The sequence below is a fragment of the Camellia sinensis genome, chromosome 11, assembly GCF_055761805.1.
Source record: "Camellia sinensis isolate YWXY chromosome 11, ASM5576180v1, whole genome shotgun sequence".
Taxonomy (NCBI): domain Eukaryota; kingdom Viridiplantae; phylum Streptophyta; class Magnoliopsida; order Ericales; family Theaceae; genus Camellia; species Camellia sinensis.
The window spans coordinates 174763009-174786660 of NC_138971.1; the positions used below are offsets into that span (position 1 = coordinate 174763009).

At 35.8% G+C, this 23652-nt stretch overlaps 1 pseudogene across 1 annotated transcript; it reads left to right on the forward strand.

The window, feature by feature from the left end:
• The first annotated feature begins 14290 nt into the window (after positions 1-14290).
• Positions 14291-22868, forward strand: LOC114313294 (pentatricopeptide repeat-containing protein At1g26460, mitochondrial-like; annotated as a pseudogene). The gene is made up of 8 exons (XR_014345010.1): positions 14291-14484; positions 14577-15058; positions 15655-15862; positions 16016-16153; positions 16259-16447; positions 19907-20298; positions 22176-22222; positions 22668-22868. The product of XR_014345010.1 is annotated as a pentatricopeptide repeat-containing protein At1g26460, mitochondrial-like (transcript).
• Positions 22869-23652: the final 784 nt, after the last annotated feature.

A 23652-nucleotide genomic window follows, 5' to 3' on the forward strand; every position in this document is an offset into this window, starting at 1 on the left:
AAAATAGCCCACAGCCCGTGAGTAGCCCGAAGCCTGCTCGAGGCTCGGGGTGGGCTCGGCTCGTTTAGGCCCGAGCCTAGTCTGAGACCTTAGGCTTGGGCTTGAGCCATCATTTTGAAGCCCAGCCCGTGGCCAGCACATCGGCCCACTATGGCTCGACCCGCCTGATGCCCAGTGTCTTTTTAGTGAAAAATAATAAAGTTTTAATACAAAAAATAAAATTAAAAAAAATTATTCAAACCCACCAGCTTGCCTAATGCCCGAAAACTCCTTGTGTATGGGCCTAATTTTTTTGCCAGTGGGCAAGACTGGCCCGACTTGAATTTTGGCGGGAGCCCCAAGGCCCGATATGGACCAAATTTACACCTACCCATGATCAAACATATTGAAAAAAAAAAAAAAAAAAAAGGCACAGTGGAATGAGGACAGAAAAGAGGGCTCCACAATGTTTCAACTAGAACAATAATTTTTTGTTTTGACAAATGGATCCAAACAACTTTTTCATAAATTATATAGATTTATGTGTTCATTGGGTTGATATTCTAATGTTGAAGATTATAAAAAACTAGAAAATAAAATAAGAAAAACGTTATAAGAACCTTGGCCATTATGAACATTAAAATTAACTTTATCACAATTATGTTATTTATCAATATTTATATTGACACTGCATGACATGATGTATATCAAAAATAATATTATCACATCAAACCGAATGGTTTATTATTCAAAAAAATTATTTGTGAATTATTTTTCATTTCAAAAGTAAGTTATAGAACTAAAAAAATATAACAAAAAAAGTATACATTAAAATGACATGGCCGTGTTTTGAGTCTGTTATTAAAAAGTTATTGGTTGCCACATCATTTTGATCGATTTTTTTTAAAACTTTTAGTAAAATTCTTTTTTGACACCATTTGAGTTCTCTACTACTTTTATGATTAACAAAGGAGAAGGACGAATTATTATACAAAAGTCATATGCAAAAATGATTATTAATCTAATTGAAAAGATCCCAATATGCTATTGGATATGAAGATTGAATGGAAAAATGTGAAGAAACTTCCGTTTGAGGAATGTCAAAGTGGAATAATTCCTCCATACATAGAACTTGGATATGAATGAGATGCCAAATGAACTAAAACCCCTTTATTCTTTTGTATAAACAATGGATAATTTGCATAGTCAAATTGAGGGTCGATCAATGGAATTAATTTACTGACCAGAATTCATGTATATCAGTAGTAAAAAGTCATAAATTCAACTCGTCTCTCCTCCTCTAATTTATCACAAACACAAAATTAAAAGTCTATTGATAGAAATACAAAAATCAATTCCCATTTAAAATGCAAATGTTCTACCGCTGAACTGCAAGAGATATATATATATATATATATGCATGTATATAATTTGAGCAAATTGGCTTTGACAATATGACAATTTGGTAATGGGTTGAACCTTTATGATTTCCTTATTTTTTATTTGGGGAAAACCATGAGGGAAGCTTTTTTTATTTTTATTTTATATATATATATATATATATATATCAGAAATGCTTCCTACCCCCACTGGGGGTCGACCCCCAGTGAGGTGTCACTGGGGGATTGGCCCAAAAAAACAGTTTCCTTTTTTTTTTGTGTTTTTTGTGTTTTCAGCGAATAGGGGGTCGCCACCTCACTGGGGGTCGACCCCCACTGGGTGTATAAATCACGGTTGATATATATATATATATATATATTTGACACACATGTGGGAAGCATTAGGACCTCTAAATGTTGGCACAAAATGTCAAGTGCAAAGATTTGGAGACCGAAAAATGCTTTGGAACTCTAATTTTTGAGCTCTAAAGATAGCTCTAATTAATTGGCAGTAGGCTCCGCCCACAGTGGTGTGATGTTTTGGTCTTGATTTGTTTTTATTTTATTTTTTTTATTCATTGTCATATCATTAGTACTTCATTAAAGTACCAAAATCAATGGTCTAAATCATTGCTCTTTGGACACCCCACATATCACACTTCAAGTTTTCTCCACATTTGATGTCAACGGCATTTTTGTGGCTTATATATAGGGCTTGTGAACCAATCCTTTCTATCAAACAAAATCAAAGACAAAATGGGGAAACATGCAAATCTTCAACGCCTTGGTTGCTCACTCTCCCTCAAGGGCTTCTGACTCTTATTTGTGCACATATTTTGTCCCTAATTGTGCTTGGATCTTAGCTTTTTTTTTTCTTTTGTTCACAAATTCAAAATTCAAGTACAGCATAAACATAGGGCATTTGTGATAGGGCTAAAAGTACTTAAAGGAGAATGAACAAGCCATGTGTTGCTTGTTAGGAGTAACGATGGCACAGTTCCGAGTCCAAGACATCCCAATTGTCTACTCTCCCTCAAAGGTTTCTGACGATATTGGTAAGATAGCAAGCCCGAAGCCTCTAGGAAAAGTGAGTGAAAGATGTCTTGATAATGTTACAAGATTGGGGATGGGACAAGAAAGGAGATAAAGATTCACATACTTTATATTCATTCAATTATGTTAAAATAACATTTGAGACATCTTTTCGTTATTGACTAAATGACTAATCCTTATAAGGAGTTGGCCAAAGTGTTGGGCTGTCATTTATTTGATAAAAAAATAACAACAATGAAATTACATTTTATATTATGTTATATTTCCTATTTTACTATTAGTGTAATAGGTTCCATCAACCCACCTTCATCATGCCACACTACACTGCTACCACAACTACTAATACATTAATTTTAAGCATACAATCAAATAATATAAAATATAATCTGCCAAAACAAACTTGGCATTACGGATAAATTTTTACCATAAAGTTATTACAACCCCACAACCCACATATAAAAAAATAAAAATAAAGGTCCTTGTCATTTGTTTGTAGTTTTCCTCCATTTCAATTTTTGTACTTCTACTTTTTTTTTTTCCACCCTAGAGGTCCCCATGAAGCAATACTGGTGATTGTCGTGAAAAAATGATTCGGTATCTAGTGGGTACTGTTAGGCTAACACCATAGACATTGGCCCAGTTTGTTATCACATATTGAAAATTGTTTTTAGAAAACAACCATTTTTTTTCCTTTTCTTTTTCTACTTTCAACAACCATTTTTTTTTAGTATATTTAAATTATTTATCTCATAAATTGTAAGTATAAACTTCACTAAACACTCTAATACAAAATTTTAAGATAAAAAGGATATAAGCAACTTGATAAACTGCACTAAACATAATGATTAAATATAAAACTTGACATTAAAATGAAATGATTGAAAGAATGATAGGGATAATAATCAAGTTGATGATGCAACGGTTTCGAAGGAGGATGGGTCAGGTTGGTCCACGTTTCTAACGGGTCTACTGGCCTTGATGTCCACGGAGCGTGCCTTCAAAAAAGGTCCAAAGGGGGGAGATAATCCCCTGACGGACACTTCGACGATCAAGTTAAGATAGAGTAGATTGATTGTGTAGAGAGAGGAGGGGGATGAAGAACTGAACCTTTAATATATCTTGGAGGCTTTCTTATATCATTTGCTCATCATTTCCTTGTCTATTCCAGACTGTCTTGTTGGCCGAAAGTCTATATTCTAGCTTGCATCGTTCATGGTGAGTCTGTATCCTCCGGCGTGAAGGAGTTGTCGCATTTAATGCTACTAGAGCCTCATTAATGGCTGATGTGTAGGTGTAACAACTTTGCAAGATCTTTGTTTGTCTGCATGGCTGATTCCTAGCCCGACAGGTGTCTAAATACTATTGGTTTTGGTCCATCATTGGTTTCTCAAGATTAGTGGGCTTTACTATCTAGTCCGTGGGCTAGGTCCTGAGTTGTGGACTAGACCCTCTTATTGGCTCACCGGTATCACAAGTGAAGGACAAAATGCACCACCATTCGAGAAGTTGTTTGTTTCTCTCAAAACACAAAACAAAATTGTTGGCTGTATAATTTGTATAAGCTAATATTAATTCAACGCGTGGTATGAAAAGGGCAATTTGGGGAGTTAATACAAGTTGCCAACCATAGTCATACACGTGTTAGCCCATATTGGTAATAATGGGTCCGCATAGCACTGGAATGATCGAGGGATATAAGGTGATGTGGTCTAACGGTTACTCATAAGGTTCAAATTCAAAATCATAAGGGAAGCCTAACTGCAAATGTGGCGTAGTGGGACTAACTGTGAGAGAGCATGTTCAACAATCATGGAGAGACATTTCGACGGTTAGAAGCCCACTTCAACGGTTATCATTGAGAAGTATAAATAGCAGAGAAGGCCCCAGAAAGGAAGGTCCAGACTCAGATCCAAAAACTAGTTTATTTACTTCATATTGCTTTCCAGTTTTACATTCCCAGTTCTTTACATTTTTATATTTCAAATTCCCGTACTGCACTTCATTCATAGGAGTAGTTTTAAATAGCTTGTTGCTGTAAACCTCTACGAGGCTGGGTCAGATCATTGTAAGTTTTTCATTTTACTTAATGAAATTATGAAATTATTCTTCACTTTGTTATTTACTAAATTCTCTTAAATAAGCCACCAGTAAAAGTCATCTTCATTGAGGCTGAAAGAACTAAAATACAATCGTTTGATAATTGGTTGGCAATTAATCTTTTGTAAGGACTGATTGATTCTTGTTGGCATGCTTGAAATTACAATACTAACCTTTGAAAGCCAAAAAAACCAACATATATTTTTGGCACGCCCAGTGGGACCAATTGAAATGGCTAGACGTAAGAGACAAGGAAAAAATAAACGCTTGGAAGAAGGTGTAGGATGAGAGGTAGAGGTACCTGATCCAGAGGATAATGTGATGACACATCATATGAAAGCACCTATCTCATCAGAACCTATGGTCGAACAGACCAGTAATTCAGAATGGGCACCACATGTTCAAAATATTGGACGAGGCCATGAAATTGGACCATCCACTGTTCCATCTACTCAGCCAATAAATCCATGGGGAGGCCTGGTAGATGCCATGGGATAGCAGTTAATGAACACAATGGAAAGATGGACAATATCCTTTATAGATCAGATGAATTCCCATCAGCCAACTAACACAAGGCATATGGAGGAAAATTCAAATGTTCCTTAGCAAATATTGGCTAGAGATAAACAGCCTATGCAAAGTAATGGACATACTAATGGTCAGACTAGTAATCAAAATTATGAAAGACCATTACCTATATCTCAGTCTTGGTATGAGCCTTTTTCGAGGCCTATGGTAAATCAAAATGCCTCATTACCTAACAGCGAAGCCATACAGATTGGTAGATCTGGGCCAACACAAGAAAATGGCATGAGAATGTTTCCAAATCCCATGTTCGAAGTCATACCTGGCACAAGGGGGTTCACTAATCCCTTGTTCGAATTTACACTCGGAGGGTTGGAAGGGTTTCCTGCGGCTGGAAGAGAAACAACACATGTTCCTCCTATTACAGCACCCTTCACAGGTCCTTTCTCAGGATAGGCTCAGAGAGGTCAACCATACCCTCAACAACAGCCAATACCACAAGGATAGCTAGTCCCAAATACACCTCCCTATGGACTAAGAGGACCTCAGCCACAAGGTTTTCTACCAAATCATGTGTTTGTTCCTTCAGTGGTAGTCCAACAAGCACAAAATATGGTTCATAAGGACCAAATTGCCGATATTATCAAAGAAATGTGTGGACCTATGGCTCGAGGGATTCAAACTCCTGTGTATAGAAAACCATATCCAGAATGGGTGGATAGGATGCATGAATACCCAAGGGGGTTTAGAATACCAGACTTTGCTCTTTTTTATAGGAATGGAAGCCAGTCAACAGTAGAACACATTGCTAGGTTCGCTGCCCAATGTGGTGAGTTTACCAATAATGATTACATGAAGTTAAGACTTTTTCCAAATTCTCTAACTGGGACAGCTTTTGTATGGTATATTAACCTTACACATGGCTCTATCCAAACTTGGCAGCAAATGAAAAAAGCATTTCATGCCCAATTCTTCCAAACTGAGCCAGAAGTTTTCATGACAAACTTGGCAAGGTTGAGTCAAAGGCCTGATGAAAAGGCTATTCAATTTATTGCCAAATTCAAAAGAGCATGAAACAAGTGTAGAGTCATTCTACCAGAGCCTGAATTTGTGAGGTTGGCTCAAAATGGTTTAGAGTTTAGGCTTCGAAAGAAGTTTGACTCAACTGAGTTTTAAGACTTCGTAGAATTAACCTATAAGGTGTCTAGATATGAATCATTACTTGATGAAGAACAAGATCGAAGTAATGCCTCATACAAGACTTATTATAGGGATCCTAATTATGAGATTGATGTAGCAGAGATCGTAGGAAAAGAGCCTGTGATCTGTGAGGCATTAATTCATAAAGACACTACAATAGACCAACAGTTTAAAAAGAAAGATCTTCATAGGAAATACTCTTTCGATTTAACAAAGGCAGATGACATTTTTGATCATTTGCTTGCAGCGAATTTCCTAAAGTTACCAAAAGGAGTTAAAATTCCTTCTCCAAAAGAACTTAAAGGGAAAATGTATTGTAAATGGCACAATTCTTGGTCTCGTTTAACTAAAAACTATATTGTTTTTCTAGACAAGATCCATGAACAGATTCGAAATGGGAGTTTAAAATTCTCAGCTAAAGCAGAGAAAGCTATGGGGTTTGACACTAATCCATTCCCAGAGATTGGAGAAGCTACAACCAATGTTGTTGTGCCAGACTTTCAGGACTTATCCTTGAAGGAATTGGAAAAGGTTAATGTGAAGATGCATGTTGCCAGCTAGACTACTGTCAAGAAAGATACCAGAAGTTCACCAGCGAATGGGCAAAGCTTTGCAGACCAAAGGGAGGACTCTAGTGAGGAGGCACTAGATGATGACTCCCTAGAGGCAGCTGTCATGCAGAGGATATGTCCCAGGTGCAAGTTAAGTTACAAATGGTTGAAAGGGCTCCTAATTAATAAGAAACAGTATTACAAGGATGTGCAGAGACGTCCTAAACCAACCAATACTTACAACAAGAGGCCATACCCAACTGGTTCTAGACAACAGCCATACTTGGCGAGACCATCATCCACTAGAGTGCATTCCAAGGGCAAGAGACCTCTACATGAGTTCAGACCACCCAACTACTATAGGATAGAGGGCAATCATCCTAAGAGGTGGCTTAAAGTGGGCTCAAGCTATGGAATCAAAGCCAGAGATTAGCCTTCTAGATCAGCCTCAAACAAGATGGAAGGTAACCACCCTGACAGAAGGCCTGAATTAGACCCAAGACAAGGGATCAGGACCAAACAGTGGCCTCCACAAGCAGCTTCGAAGGCAGAAAGAGCTAGTCCAGCAACTGAGCTAGTGAGTTCATGGGTACCTAGGGTTCTAGATTGGTTTGTCATGCAGAACAAGCCTAAGGAAATGCCTACCCAGAGAAATGTTGTTGGAGACCAGGGTAGAATGGTTAAACCTCCCTTGGTGGCTCCAAATAATTGAGTGTTACTAAAGCACCCAAAAACAAAGGAACCAAATATGGTTCCAATAATTTCTACGTCCCAAAAGAAGAAGATTCAGCGAAGGTACATTCAGTACCAAAAGGATCTAAAGGAAAGTGAGAAGAGTTCCTCATTGGCCTAGCCAAAAGGCCAGACAGAGGAAAAAAAAAGTCCAAAATTGGATCATAGTCCAAAATCGGCTCCTTAGAACAGAAGAAGTTTCAGCAAAGAGCAGTTGGCTAAAGTTCACTCTGAACTGAAAGTTAAGGAAAGACCCAGCATAACAGGTCTTGAAAAGGCCTTGATGGAGAGCGATAGCGAGATAGAAGGAGAAGTTGACCTAGGCCAAAAGAAAGAAATGGTTGAGGAGGAGATGTTTGAAGCCTTTATGGCTGAACAGACATTTTTAGTCGAAAAGACAGCAAGAACAGATCATTCGAAGGAAGTCACTAGTACTGAAGTGTCAGAATGCAGCATGGAAGATGCTTTTGAAATAACTGAACAAGTTAGCCTAGAAAAGAAGCAAGTGCAGCCAGTAGTTCAGTTTTGCTTATTTCCTCCAGTGTCTGTGAATATGGTGCATATACTACCACAGAAGTTCCAAGCTGAAGATGGAAATCAAAAAAGTCAGGAGATTGATCATATTCCAGTTTCTAGTGAAGATTCACAGGTTAGTATGGTTCAAGATGAATCTGAAGTGGTCACACAAATAGAAACTGAGAATGAGAGTGGAGAAGAAGTGAGTATTAATCTCTCATATCATTTTGAGTATCCTATAACATCCATGACATAGTATGTCAAGCCCTTGTATATCAAGACTTTTTTCGATGGGATACAAATGAATAGGGTATTGGTGGATAATGGGGCAGCAGTGAACCTGCTTCCGAAATCCTCTTTGAAGAAACTAGGGAAAAGGAACCCCAGATTAATCACAACCAGCACAACCATTGCTGGTTTTGTTGGGGATAAGCAGATGGCTTAGGGTATTCTGCCCATTAACCTAAGTGTGGGAACTAGAGATTGCATAACGGTATTCTTTGTTATTGACAGTAATGCTAAGTATAATGCTTTACTTGGCAGGGATTGGATTCACGCCAACAAATGTGTGTCTTCTTCTCTACACCAGAAGATAATGATGGCCTTATGCAATTGAAAGACAGAGGAGATCAATGCAGACCCTTAACCCTTTGTCGCTTATGCTGACTTTGCAGAAGCCAAGTTGTATACTGAAGGAGTGACACCACTCAATATATTGAGAAAACCTGATGGTTCAGCCGAAGTGACACGTGATGAGGAAGTAGCACACCTGAAACACTTAGTAAAGGAGAGTGCTAATGAAGAATTTGTCATTAAAGATGATAATGATGCCTGGTTGTAGGCAAAAAGATAAAACCCAAAAAGCCAGACCCTTGGCTTTAGTCAAATTTTTAGCATTGGACTTAAAATCAATAGTCCAAAAGGTTTAGGAACAAAAGAAAGAAGCCATGGTAGTTGGTTATAAGCAGGAACAACAACAGGTCAGACCTTTGACCTTTGATAAATACTGTGCATTGGACATCGAAACAAAAGTCCAGGAAATATAGGAAAAAGAAGCCTTATGGACATACTTTTTCTATGAGGAAAAAGGCCAAGATGTTGAATAAGAGAAAGTGAGAGTAGAACAAAGCAAATAAATTGCTTCAAGGACAGAAGAAATCAAAAGAAAAGCATTAGTGAGTTCTCAAATACAAGACCCCTTAGAAGAAGTTAATTTAGGAGAAGCTTCGGCACAGCAACCCACTTACATCAGTGCTTGGTTTAGTGTTCTTGACAGGGACCAGTTATTGATGGTCTTATTGATGGTCTTATAGAGATATAAAGATTGTTTTGCATGGTCTTATAATGAACTACCAGGATTGGATAGGTCATTAGTGGAACATAGGCTCCTTATGAAGCCTAATTTCAAGCCATACAAGCAGAAGCCAAGAAAGATGAGTCTTGAAGTGATTCAAAAGGTTAGGAAGGAAATTCTTAGGCTCCTTAAGGCAGGCTTTATTAGAACAGCCAGATATGTTGAATGGCTATCCAATATTGTGCCTGTGGTTAAAAAGAATGGTAAAATAAGAGTATGCATCGATTTTAGAAACCTGAATATAGCAACTCCAAAAGATGAGTACCCCATACTTGTAGTAGACTTATTGGTGGATAGTTCAGCAGGGCACAAGATTTTATCTATGATGTATGGGTATTTTGGTTACAACCAAATCTGCATTGCAGAGGAGGATGTCCATAAGACAGCATTCAGATGTCCTAGGAACATTGATACCTTCAAATGGGTTAAAATGCCATTTGGCCTAAAGAATGCTGGGACTACATATCAAAGGGAAATGAACATTATCTTTCATGATCTCATTAGAGGATATTTAGAGTGGTACATTGATGACATTGTAGTAAAATCCTAGTCCATGGAGGAACATTTGGTTCACTTGGAAGTAGCCTTCGAAAGAATAAGAAAGTTCAAGTTGAAGCTTAATTCTCTCAAATGTGCTTTTGTTGTATCAGCTAGAAACTTCTTAGGCTATGTAGTACACAAAAAGGAAATACAGATTGATCAGAATAAAGCCAAAGCCATCATTGAAGCTAAGCCTCCATTAAGTAGGAAAGAAGTACAAAAATTCCTTGGACAGGTTAATTTTCTTCGAAGATTTATTTTTAACACTATAGGGAAAACTAAAGTATTCTCTTTCTTATTAAGGTTGAAAGACGAGGAGGAGTTTATGTGGACAACAGAGTATCAAACTGTTTTCGAAGGAATTAAAGCCTACTTGGCCAAGCTTCCAGTGTTGATGCCACCAAAGACTGATAAGCCCTTGAAGTTATATATTGATGTAGCAGAAGATTCATTAGGAGTTTTCTTAGCCCAGGACAATAAAGAAGGAAAAAAAGCAAGCAGTTTATTACCTTAGTAGGTTTTTAAATTCTTGTGAATGTAAATATTCAACTGTAGAAAAGCTATGCCTTGCATTGTAGTTTGCTGCAATGAAATTAAGATACTATCTTTTGCCTACAATTGTCTTGGTAATTGCAACCACAGATTTGGTTAAGTATATGTTATCTAGACCTATGTTGAGAAGAAGAATTGGCAAATGGATACTAGCCTTATCAAAATTTCATCTAGAATATGTCCCTTAAAAAGCAATAAAAGGACAAGTTTTAGCTAATTTCTTGGCAGATCATCTATGTCAGACAGAAAGCCAAGAGATAATGGATCTTGGTATGGTTAATATTGAGCCATGGCAAATGTGGTTTGATGGATCAAATGCCAATAGTCTAATTAGAATTGGTGTGGTGATTAAGTTACCACAGGGGGTAGAAACCACACATGGTTTTAGAGTTAATGAAATTACTTGTTCCAATAATCAAGCTGAATATGAAACTTTAATAATAGGACTGGAAATGCTTATTGGATTACAAGCTCATGCAGTTGATATATTTAGGGATTCTCAATTGGTGGTCAACCAAGTGAAAGGAATTTTCAAATGTCAAAGTGCAAACATGTTGCCATACTATATTGTTACACTACATTTGCCTTTTCAATTCCAGATAGCAAATGTGACTTATATCCCGAGATTCATGAATAACAAAGCCAATGATGTAGCTTAGAAAGTTTCAAATTTCAAGAGAATGGATGGCACTCAAATGAACATAAGTCAAGAAACATATCAAAAATTAATACCACCCTTGACTGAAAGGGATGTGGTGTTAGAAGTCAATTATAATGACTTACAAGATCAAGATTGAAGGCATCCAATAATGCAATACCTAACTGGCCCATCTTCGATGGCCAACAAAATGATCAAACTACAATTTATGCAATACATAGTGTATGGTAATGCTCTTACAAAAAGAGGAGCAGATGAGTTGTTATTGGAATGTCTAGGGCCAAAGGAGGCATTGACAGCCATGGCTGAAGTCTATGAAGGCATCTGTGGTGCTCATCAGCCTGGTGTGAAGATGAGATGGCTGCTTCGAAAATATTCCTATTATTGGCCCACCATCTTTAAGATTGTATTGAATATTCTAGAGGTTGCCAAGCATGCCAAAGACATGGCATGATAAGACATCACTACAACAAAAATAACCTATGGTGACGAAAATTAGTGAATAAAATAAATTTCGTCACTAAATAATAATAATTTGTGAGGAATTTATAAATTTTGTCACATATAATAAAAAAATAAAAATAATAGGTGACGAAATTTATTTTCGTTAATAAATACTTCCTTTTAAGTGAGAAAAAATTAAGTTTCGTCACCAAAAAGTTTCCCGCTAATTTTTTTGGGTGGCGCCAAAATTTTGGGACTTTTGGTGAGAAAATTTTTTATCACTAATTATAAAATTATTTGTGAGGAATAAATTTTCATCACTAATAATTTTTAATATTTTTGAGATCTTTGGGTAAGGAAATAATGTTATCACCAATTTTGGTGGGAAAAATTTGATGTATGCGGCAATGAAAAAAAAATAGGGTATTAATTTTTTAACCCTTTTTTTGCTTATCATCTCTCTCTCTCTCTCTCTCTCTCAAAATAGGGTATTAATTTTTTTTTTACCCCTTTGCTGATTATTAACTAACTCTCTCTATCTCTCTCTCTCTCAAAACACACACACGTTACCTCTCCACCATCGCTCTTTGCTCTCGCTACTCCACCTTCAACGCCTACGCTACCGGTGGCCCTTCTTGTATACACAGGACTCCACTCTCTGCATCAAACTCAAGTTCTTTTTCTCTATTTTTTTTCTTGTATTGCATCAATTTAATATTTGTTTCAAATATTTTATGGGTTTTTAATTTTCACAATTTTTTTAGCTTATAATCTGGCTTTGTTGTTGATTTGGTAAATAAATTAGTGAAGAAAACAAATTTCGTCACTAAATAAAAATAATCCATGAAGAATTATAAATTTTGTCGCGTATAATAAAAAAATAAAAATAATAGGTGACGAAATTTATTTTCGTCAATAAATACTTCCTTTTGGGTGAGAAAAAAAATTAAGTTTCATCACCGAAACTTTTCCTGCTAATTTTTTTGGATGGCGCCAAAATTTTGACACTTTTGGTGAGAAAAATTTTTTTCACCAATTATAAACTAATTTATGAGGAATATATTTTTGTCACCAACAATTTTAAATATATATATTTTTTTAGAAACTTGATTTGAAATATTTTAATACCATTTGGTGAGAAATATTTTTATCACTAATAAATTTTAATATTTTAAGACTTTTTGGTGAGAAAATTATTTTGCCACTAATTTTGGAGAAAAAATTTTGCCATATTGGGGGTAATGAAAAAAAAATAGACTACAATTTTTTCCCTTTTTTTTTTTTGTGTTTATGAATTTTTCTCTCATCTTTGTCTCTCTCCCTCTCAAAAAAAAACATGAGTTAGCCTTTGTCCTCCTTTTTCAGCGTGTTCTTCTCCACCGCCGTCGTCGCCTGTTCTCCTCATTCAGTGGCGCCACCGACGTCATATCTCCGAGCCCGTCCTCCCATCTCCTTTAGTGTCGTGTGTTCTCTTCCATCAATGCCTCTTATTATTCGATTTCTCAGTTTTGTATATTCAAGTATGGGTCCTCTCTCTCTTTCTCTCTCTTACTCACTCACTCACTCAAATTTTCTACTTTTCTATCCCTGTTTTCCTTAATTTCCAAAATTAATGTTTTCCCTAATTTTCGAAACTAATGAGACACGCAATGTCCCATATGTGGTTTGTTGGGATTGGATTTTGCATTTAAAGGTTGTGATTTCTTCGGATTGAATGGTGGAGACATGATTCATTTGATTGTTAATGTTTGTCCGTGGTAAGCAGGTAGAGAATTATTTGTTTGCTTGGTTGTTTTCACAACATTGATTGACTTCTGCTGCCTTTACAGTTTTCCCTAATTGAACATGTTTCTGAATAGCATATTGATGAAATAATGACTCAAGGAAGGGGGGTTAACACTCAAGGAAGTTAACTAATTATATGTGGTAGATAGTAGGGGAAAAAAGGATTGTCAATAGATTTCTAGCAAAGATTTATTAGTTGACGCGGCTTGATTATGCTACTCCAACTCTATAAATTTGTTATCTATTTAATTATGTTTACTAATATCAAGTAATTGTGCAAACTATTTTGTTTCCCTATTTCTTTCATCCCTTGTTATGTTGGAAAGTTTTGATTGGTTTCAGAAAATCACTGATATTGTTATGTAAGGCTATCGTTGAAATAGTATCTGTAGTATGCTGATATATTAGTGTGATGAAAAATTGCTTCCATCACTCACTCCTTAATAGGCTTTCTGCCCTATGCTTTTGGGGGGGCTAGGGGCAGAGAGCTAATGGGGAGTTCTCGTATTGTTTGGAGTATTACAGTAATGTTACAGCCACGAAAGTAGGTAACTATCATGTATGTTGTGAACTTAGATACAAGTCTTAGGCACATGATTTGTCTACTTGTTAAATTTGTCTTTCCTCATCCTTAAATTTCAGAAGTTGTGATTGTAGTTGAGCTATCAATGCATCCAATTTTTCTTTGAACGCCTATGCGCTATGTTACATATTTCCTTTTAGGAGGGTGAGTATGGAAGAGGCAGTTTGTTCCCCATTTGGCATTTTCTTCATTTGTATAAACCTCCGATGCCAGTCTATATTAGTATTGAAGGTTTTCTCGTACTCCTATGTTGGGAACCAATATCATTTTCCGTTCATGCATTTACTATCTAATGGATGGATGTTTGCTTTGTTGTCATCAGGATGCTGCAAATAATCTCTGCCTGATGATGAGTCATATGACTTGGTCATTGGCATGCTGTTATTGACAGACCAGATTGACGCTGCCCTAAAATATATAGATTTGACTTTAAAATCTGGGTATATCCTATCAGTGAACATGTTTACCGAATGTGTGCGAACTATGTTAACAAGGGGAGGATGGATACATTGGTGTCAATTATTGAGAGGTGCAAGGTATATATATATATCTTCTTTTAGTTAATTGTTAAATTTTCTATCGTAATTGGTCCATTTTCTAAATATGTGACATTCTGGGACATTATCAGAAAATGGATCAGAACAAAGCCCTCTGTCCACCCGGGAACCTGTGCAACTATATTACAGATGTTGCAATGGAAGAGGATAGTAGTGAGTTAGCTTATTATGCCCTGGAATTCATGGCCAAATGGATTGCATGAGGTGAGAATGTAAGGCCACTGGTTCTGCACTCTGTAGATGAAAGACTAGTCGTGTCTGCACTAGGAACTGCTAGCAGGACATACAATGCTAAACTCCTTGATGGGTTATGGGCAATCCTTAAGCGTGCGTTGCGCCAAAAAAAGGTTCCAAACCCAGAATCTTACCTTGCCAAGACATATGCCCATGCTTCCTTAGGGAATCTATGGAAGGCCTTTAGTACTCTGCATGGGTTTGAGACTACTTACAGAAATTTTGCTAAGGAAGCTGAAGAGGATCCACTCTCTCCATTTACCTCTTTGTATCCACTGGTTATGGCATGCTCCAAGGATGGCTTTGTGACTTTAGATTCAATACGTCTTTTATTCCTCAAACACCATATAACTTTAGTGTATGCTAGCTCATCTTTTGACTTTCTATATTGTTGCAATGTCCTGTTTTGTTGAGTCAACATTTCTCGTATTACCTCTTGAATTTGTTTCAAAGTGATGCTAAAAGTAAATTGATTGGTGTTCATTTTATTTGTTCTTTTGTTGTTCGTTTGATTAGTCTAAAGAGATTTTGAAATACACAAAGCCTCTCTCTACCCTTTCCTGCTTCTTTTTATTCTTCTTTTGCATGTGGAAAACAAGAATCAAACAATATTTACTAGTTTTTTGAAGAATGGATACCACACATGTTGATAAGAAATAGTTGAAAAATTGCCTACCGTATACATGAGCATTGGTATGTATATATCATATACCATTTTAATTTTAATTTCTTTTCTTTTCTTTTTGTGTGCACGCATTTTGTATTATGTTATTCACAAGATGAGATGACTGGTTCAGACCTTGGGAATGATAGTGTTTCTATTGTTTTCTTGTATTGTTGCTTGGTTATGCAACTTTACTATTATTTTAATTTTTTTTAGCTTGTCATTGATTTGTACTGTTGAAATGTTACTCAGGTTTACTATCAACTGGAGAATTTGAGCCAAGCTGATCCTCCTTACAAATCTGTTGCTGCACTAAATTGTATAATTTTAGGTTGTGCAAATACATGGGATGTTGATTGGGCCTACTAGACTTTTGAAGCAATTGATGGCGCATTTGGGTTGATCCCCAACACCTATTCATACAATGCTCTGAAGTGTGCGTTTGTAAAGCTCAACATGGTGGACACTTATTCTCCCATGCCCACACACATGCACACACGCACTCATACAACAAACAATGGAAGAAAACCTTCTTCCAAACATGCCTTATAAACTAGGTGTTTGATACAATGACCTTTTTTAGCACTAGTGATGGTCTTTTTTCTGTGGCAGACATCTGAAGCTTCAAGTGTGTTTGACCACTTAATAAGTAAGGGCGTGAAACCAAACTCAACGACATACACTCTGATTGTTAACACTCATCTCGTTAAGCGAGACCAAAAAGCAGCTCTCTCTATTATCAATGAGATGGTAACTGTGTTCTTCCCGTGTTTTTAGAGAGTTGGCTTTAGTTTCTGCATAGTCAACTAGTTCATGCAACCAAACTAATATATTGTATGACAACCTCATGGGCAGGTAAATTCAGGATTTGAACCATCAAGGGAAATGCTAAAAAAGGTCAGAAGGTGATGTATACGAGAGATGGACTACGAGAGTGATGACCAGGTCGAGTCCCTGGCTAGAAAGTACAAAATTCGAATGGGTATAGAGAATCGCCGGGACTTGCTGTTTAATCTCCAATACAGCACTGCTTACGCATGATAGGTAACTTCTGATACACAAGAGGAAATACATGCGTCATTTAAAATGGTTTCAAATTCAAGCTTTATTTTGGTCTGTTTGGAAACCATAGCGAAGGAATTTTATTATCAACCATCATTTACTTTCATTTATGCTCCATTTGTTTAGCTTGATTTTGGTGTTTGTCTAGAAACATAGAAAAGGAATTTGATTATCAATCATCATTTAATTACATTTACACCCCAAGAATAGGGGAGAAATAAAAAAGAAAAGATTAGTCTCTTTAATAACTGATTTGGGGATTGGAACTACTACTGCACTTCTGTTAGATTAAGCAGCAAACAGGATCATAACACATTGATGTGGGAGCTTTAATATGTATTCTTTATATCATTGATTAAAATAATTGTCAGTATGAGTACATACGTGCTTATCTACCCCTCCAAAAATCGAACTTGATTTGCAAAATAAAAAATGACTTCCATTTTTTTTTTCATATGAAGACTCATTTTATGCAATTCTTGCCTCTTTGGTACTGCATACTTGCGATAATACAATGCGCAATTTTGCTTACTCCTTTCGTCATGGCTTACCATTATCATGAATAACCCACATTGACTTCATTTATCTTGTTTATCCCTAAATTACGGATGTCATATAAAGCTATCAGGACACTTAAAAAATTAAAGATGTAAACAAAAGCTCTACTAGTTGATACGGTGGTCACTTTATACCACGATTGCCATTATATGTCTTGCATTATTGCCAACATTGCAAATTTGACTAATTGGTTAGGTTTAAACTTCTAAAAGAGTTACTTTTAGAAAATTACTTCTGCCTGCAAATACACACATGACGAAAACCAGAAAAGAAAAACTCAGTGCCAGCTATGGTTAGGTAGCTTATTTATTGATATTTAACCAATGCATATGGTAATCCAGCCTGAAAAAGGCATTTGAAAATTCACTTTAAAGCCTAAAAATCCATCTCAATTAACTAGACAAGGTTTATTGAGGGAATACCAGTCAGTGGTTACAAACATTAGGTGCAAATATTGAGAAGCTTGAAGTTATTCATGTAGGTTTTCCTTGTTCTTGTCACTGTACCTGCACCAAATTCCTGCAAGAATATTATAGAGAGTTAGTAGCATTAGTATAACACACATTTTCAGGCTCACAGCACTCAACCCACTATATCTGAACTCACATCCCTCACTCTTGGTAAGCATCCTTCTGTACCTGCTGCTGTAACAGATATAGATATAAAGATTAGTACACCTCCCTATAGAGCCTCTCATCACACAACCCTCAATTCGTAACTCACCAACACTCAACCCTCAGAAAACTACACTCCACTCAATTTAAGAATGGTGGCTGGGAGCCTCCATTCTTGCTGAAACCAATCATCAGTGGGTGAATTCTTGATGTTCTTCAAGGCCAGATACCTGTATCTAACCATGCATATGATACTCTGAAGGACAACCTCTTCAGGCTTCCTTTCTTTATTGAACACCCTGTTATTTCTTTCCAACCAGATTTGATAAACAAAGCAGCAAAAGCCAAGTTTCTTAATAATGGTAGATAGAGATTTACCCTTGCAATCTCTAGCCACCACACCCACCCAATCATTCCAATTATTACAAGTCCAGTTCACATTGCATTTCCCAAGGATAGTAGCCTAAATTTTAGAGGAAAAAGGGCATTAAAAAAACAAGTGGTTATGATCTTTCCTAATCTGCCCACACAGAGGGCATACGGAGGCAATGTTAATGCCAAATATAGTAAGCCAATCACCCGTATTGAGTCTACCAAGGATAGCCATCCACACAATAAAGCTAACTTTAAGTAGTATTGAGTCTACCAAGGATAGCCATCCACACAATAAAACTAACTTTAAGTATGGAATGAGGGCCCTAGAGTAATCCAGCCCATTGATTCTTAGGCCATTTGGTTCTCCATTGTTGCCAGACAGACCCAATACTAAACTTACCATCCTTATTAAGAACCAAAATAACTTTGTCAGCCCTCAACAGGGAAGGTGTCAAATCAGGAGAAGTGGTGGAGATGATCTCTTGTACCTCCCAAGAGGAATCATTGGGCCACTGCCACCCACTATCAGTCACAATAGACCTCACTTTAGAATTGCTATCAAGAGTAGTATCATAAATGAGCCTAGACACACACACACACACACACACATAACAGTTAAAGAAAGAGAAGAGTAACTAACTAATAACCAACATCTAGAGCCAAGAGACATGTAAAGGCTTGGTAAATATATCAGCAACTTGGTCCAAAGAAGCAACATAAGAAACCACAATCCGTTTTGTGCAAACAAGAAAATTCAAGATTATGAGAAAAACGAAGAAGCTGCAAAGGTAGGAAAGAGTGGGGAAACAAGAAAATGGAAGAGCAAATGTAACTGTGAGAAAGAGAAAATAACTTGAGAAAGGAAAAGCATCAACTTGAGAGTAGGGAACAAAGCTATAGTTGTATCTGTGTGGCTCTTGGTAGTGCTGTTTGTGCAAGGCTCTTAATGGCAACAAATGTGTTCCAGTCACAATCATCCCAATTTATACCTTCTGTTCCATGTATGAATCTCTAAATGCTTAGTTTAAAGCTAATGGCTAACCAATATTTGGACCTTTCCCAAAAACTTTAATGTTTATGACCCACTTGTAGATCGGTTTAAGGGGCAAACGATCATCATAAATCATAGCAAGTTGCATAAACTATTGTGTGTCTAGTCTGCAAATTAGTGCTCTTCCTATGGTTGCTGTCATTTTAGAACTATATTGTTTTTTCTTTTCCTTTATTTTTCTTGTATTGTTTCATTCTTTTGTGAAGATAGGTCGGGTTCTAGCCAATAAAATGACAAACATGGCATGAAACACCATTTAATCAACCATGAGCTGAACCATATTTCCCTTTTGATGTTCTGATTAGTTAATTATGTTTCAAAGTTTCAGCTTCTATGCAATGTTAATTTTAAGGTATTTTTCACAACATGTGCAACGTTTTACTAGTACTTTTTCCTTTTGTGTGGGTTGAAAGGAAAATGTTCTGAGTGGTCATTACAAAGTAATTTGTTTTGGATTTGCTTCTAAAACCTCTTGAGTGCAGGGTTTGAAGTAGTTACTGGTAAGCAATTGACTTTGATATAACAGAAACTTTGATATAACAGAGAACACAGTTTACTTTAGATAAGGGTGTAGTTACAGTAACATTAGATAAAGGTGTGCCATTACAGTAACACAGAGAACACAGTTTACTTTAGCAATTGACTTTGAAGTAGTTACAGTAACATTAGATAAGGGTGTGCCATTGACTTTGATATAACAGAGAACACAGTTTACTTTACCATTTTTATTGGCTTCAAATTATTCTCCGGAGTGTGAAAAGAATTATGTATGTATACTTACCTTTTGTATGAGGATGATTGTAATTTTTATTGTCTCTTTATTCATTTTTTTTTTAATGACAGGATAATATGATAAAGATCCAAGCTGAACATTACTCCTAACCTGGTGTGGTTCCAATTACTCCGGAGGAGCTATCTGTGAAGGTGCACAAGCCAAGGTCGGGATATGTTAAAGGACTTAGGTTGAGGCATTCCTTTTCTGTTAGGACTACTAGTGCTTCGACTGACAGTGACTATGTGAGGTGTCTAGATATGGAAATATAAGAGCAAAATGAGGAAATTCAGTTACAAAAAGAGGAAATTCAAGCAAAAAATAAAGAGATAGGGAAGATGAATGGGTCGATTGACGAGAATTTTGAGATGACATCAAGCATCATGGAGTTTCTTAAGAAGCAAGGTTTCAAAGGACAATTTAGAGGAGGAGGTATCCCATGAACTCGTATATCGCCTTTTCGGTAAGTCTCGCTTGTTTTATCTTTTTATTTTTCTCATGTTGGTTAGTATATACTAGTTAAAGTATAGAAGTTTGACTACTTATTAACTAAGATGTAACAAGTTTGAAGATGTATTTAATGAAAATAAATTCATTATCAAAATTCTTACTTAGCATGACCCTAGTTAAAAGACACACTAACCAAAGTAGAGACAAGACTATGTGTTTATTTTTTTTGTGTATTTTTGCTAGGCAGTGTTGGAGTTGCTCTAAGTTAGTGATGTGATTAATAATGGGTGTGTCTTTGATTGAGTTTTTCATAGTAGAAGAAATGAAGGAACATTTATTGAGTCTCAGGCAGTGGGTTGGTCAAGTTTGTATATCACTTTATGATTGCTGTTATTTTGTATATATCATTAGGATGGTTTAGCATAATAAGGACTTTTAATAGATGGTGGCACACATGATGTATATGCATACTGATTGAATTTAAAATCTGAGAAGTGTAATAGTTTTTCAATTGTGGAAATAGTATGGTTAATGTAAAATTTTAGTTTCCATGTTTGGCTCCAAAGTTTGTGAAACCGAATCTGGGTGCAAATGTGATGCGAAAGATAAAAGGAATACTTACATTTTAATTGCAGAAATCCAGTGCATAATGAATCCTTTGTACTTTCTTCATTTGTCCTACTTTCTATATGGTTGAATGTTTTTTTTCAGTGTGTTAAGAATTGGAAAAATCATATCAAATTATATCTCTCAAATCCGTCTATAGCTATAGCAATGTGCAATTTGGAAGGCCAGAAGCGAAAATGGAAAATACTTCGCTCAACAAAGCCACCATAATTAATGTCTTCCTTTTCTAGCGAAAAATGGAACAGTAAAGAGGAGAACATAGCCTTCTCAAGAATGTAACTGTCATGAGAATGTGGCCTTTGGAAAGTGGTTTGTTAAGTTCACTAGTTTATAAGGTTTTGTATATTACATGTTTACCCCTATGGGTAAAATGCCAAAGTCATCAAATAGTATGGTTTTTTGGTCAACAAAACTACCATGACACAACTTCCAGAAAATGTGAACACCAAGTTGAGGCTTCCCATTATATATTAGTATAGATTGATCCATTTGAAGGTTTTCCCTATACTCAACCTAGTGAAGCCACATTTCAACCACTTTGTCCTGGCTAAAGAAGTCTTTTCTTGAGATCATGTGCTTTCTCACAACTTTCATTCATATCTGTTGGTCTATCACTTGTTCTTGAGGCTTCAACTTCTCCCTCGTAGTGGTGTTGTCCTTGTTGTTTGACACAAACATTCAATTCGTGTTAGCCAACCAATCATATATTGTCTTCATTGTGCTCAATTGGACTATATAAGAAGCAAATAAGAAATATTTAGCAAACTTTATTTTTAGCTGGTGCTAGCTTGAGTTGCATACCAAAGCACTCGAATTTTCATATTCTTTTGTTTTTCTCCTTTTATTTTTAGCTCATCAAAATTGTGGCCATCCTTGTTACATGATTCTATGAATTTTTAATAATACAATCTTATGTTATAATTCTTTCAGTTCGACTGAAAGTAGGCAAATATCCAGATATATGAAACTAGTTCAAAGAAGAGGTTTTTGGATTTTAAATTATATGATTTTGAATCATTATTTCAAATATCTCTAGAATTCTAAACCCTTTAATGCAAACACACTCTTAGCTTATTAGAGTGGTTTGTGACTGCATACACCCCAGGAAAAAGATTTCTTTGGGCCTCATAGATGTGCTCTTAAAGCTATCATGGCTTCTGCTGCTTCTACTCAAAACTTAATGTATGCTGCTTGTGAGTTGTCTCTTGCTGACAAAAGAAAATATTTGTGCAAATCTGTAAGCCAATTTACTTGTTCTTGTAGATTGGATTACTCTGTGCATACGTTATCAAAAAGTTCAACTTTGGCAGGTATGTAAATGCTGGTCTTTTGATTTGCCTCATTTTGTTCCACTGGAAAATCATGTTTTCATTTTCGCTTTATTTATTAATTTAATTGAGTCTCCAGAGGCAAGTGCTTCTGCATTATTATTATGTGAGTGACCAAATGAATGAATATAGTCCATTGTCGTGAATCAAATGTACCTTAATGCTACGTTATATTTTGGAGCTATTATATATATATATATATATATATTTTCTACCATTAGTGATAGTGATATATGGTATTCTTGTAATCTTTTGGCATCTTATGTTATCCGTGTTGCTTTATCATCAAGGATCACCTCAACTCTTTGAAGTTTTGATTTGTTAGATGCATTTCTACTAAATTAGTTTATAAAATAAAATTATTTATATATGATTTTAGATGTATTTGATAATATATTAATGTTTTCTTTGTTTATTTTTTTTGCAGATTGGTTTTTGATGACGTTTGGAAGTATACTTGCAAATGAAGATCAACTGTTGAATTTTGTTTCCTGAATTTTTTTTATGGATTCCACGTTAGTTCATTTTGGGATTTGCTTTGATGGTTTTTTTGTTATACTTAATGGTTTGTATTATTAAAGTTGTTTGATGGATATATTTTGATTTATAATATAAATTGTTTACTGAATTTTTTTGTGGAGTAATGTATAATAGCTAGTGGATTTCTTAGTACAATTAAATGGCTATTGGGATATGAGCAGGGATATTTGTGAAATAATAATTGAAATTGAAATATAAAATATGGAACAGGTTTAGTGACGAATTTATTTCGTCATTTGTACTTGTTATTATGACAAAGTGATTATTCGTCGTTAATAAACATTTTTTGTGACAAAATTTATTGCAGCGCATATATGAAAGTTTTCATTGATTTGGTCGTTTGGTGACGAAATATATTTCGTCCCGTATATATATATATATATATTTGCGACAAAATATATTTCATCACGTATATAAATATATTTGCGAATGTATGACTTTTGGAGACGAAAAATTCAGTCACCTTTACATCTTACTATGACGAAATTATTTTCTCATCAATGATCAACATTTGTGACAAATTTATTCGTCAACTAAAATTATAAATATGGTACTGAATAATTATTTGGTGACGAAAATGGGAATTTTTTGCGACAAAATGCTATTTTATTGGTGACAAAAAATTTCGTCACTAAATTAATTTCATTGGTGACGAAATTATTTTTCGTCACAGTGGTTTTTAGTGATAAACATTCAATGACGAAACTGGTGACGAAAATATTTCATCACAAATATTTATAGTGACGAAATTAGCTCTTTCGAGACAAAAAAAAATCCGTCATTCAAGACCCAACTTGTTGTAGTATGTACCAACAACTGATTTACATACAATTGTGAAGCCTTGGCCATTTAGACGTTGGGCTATGGATATG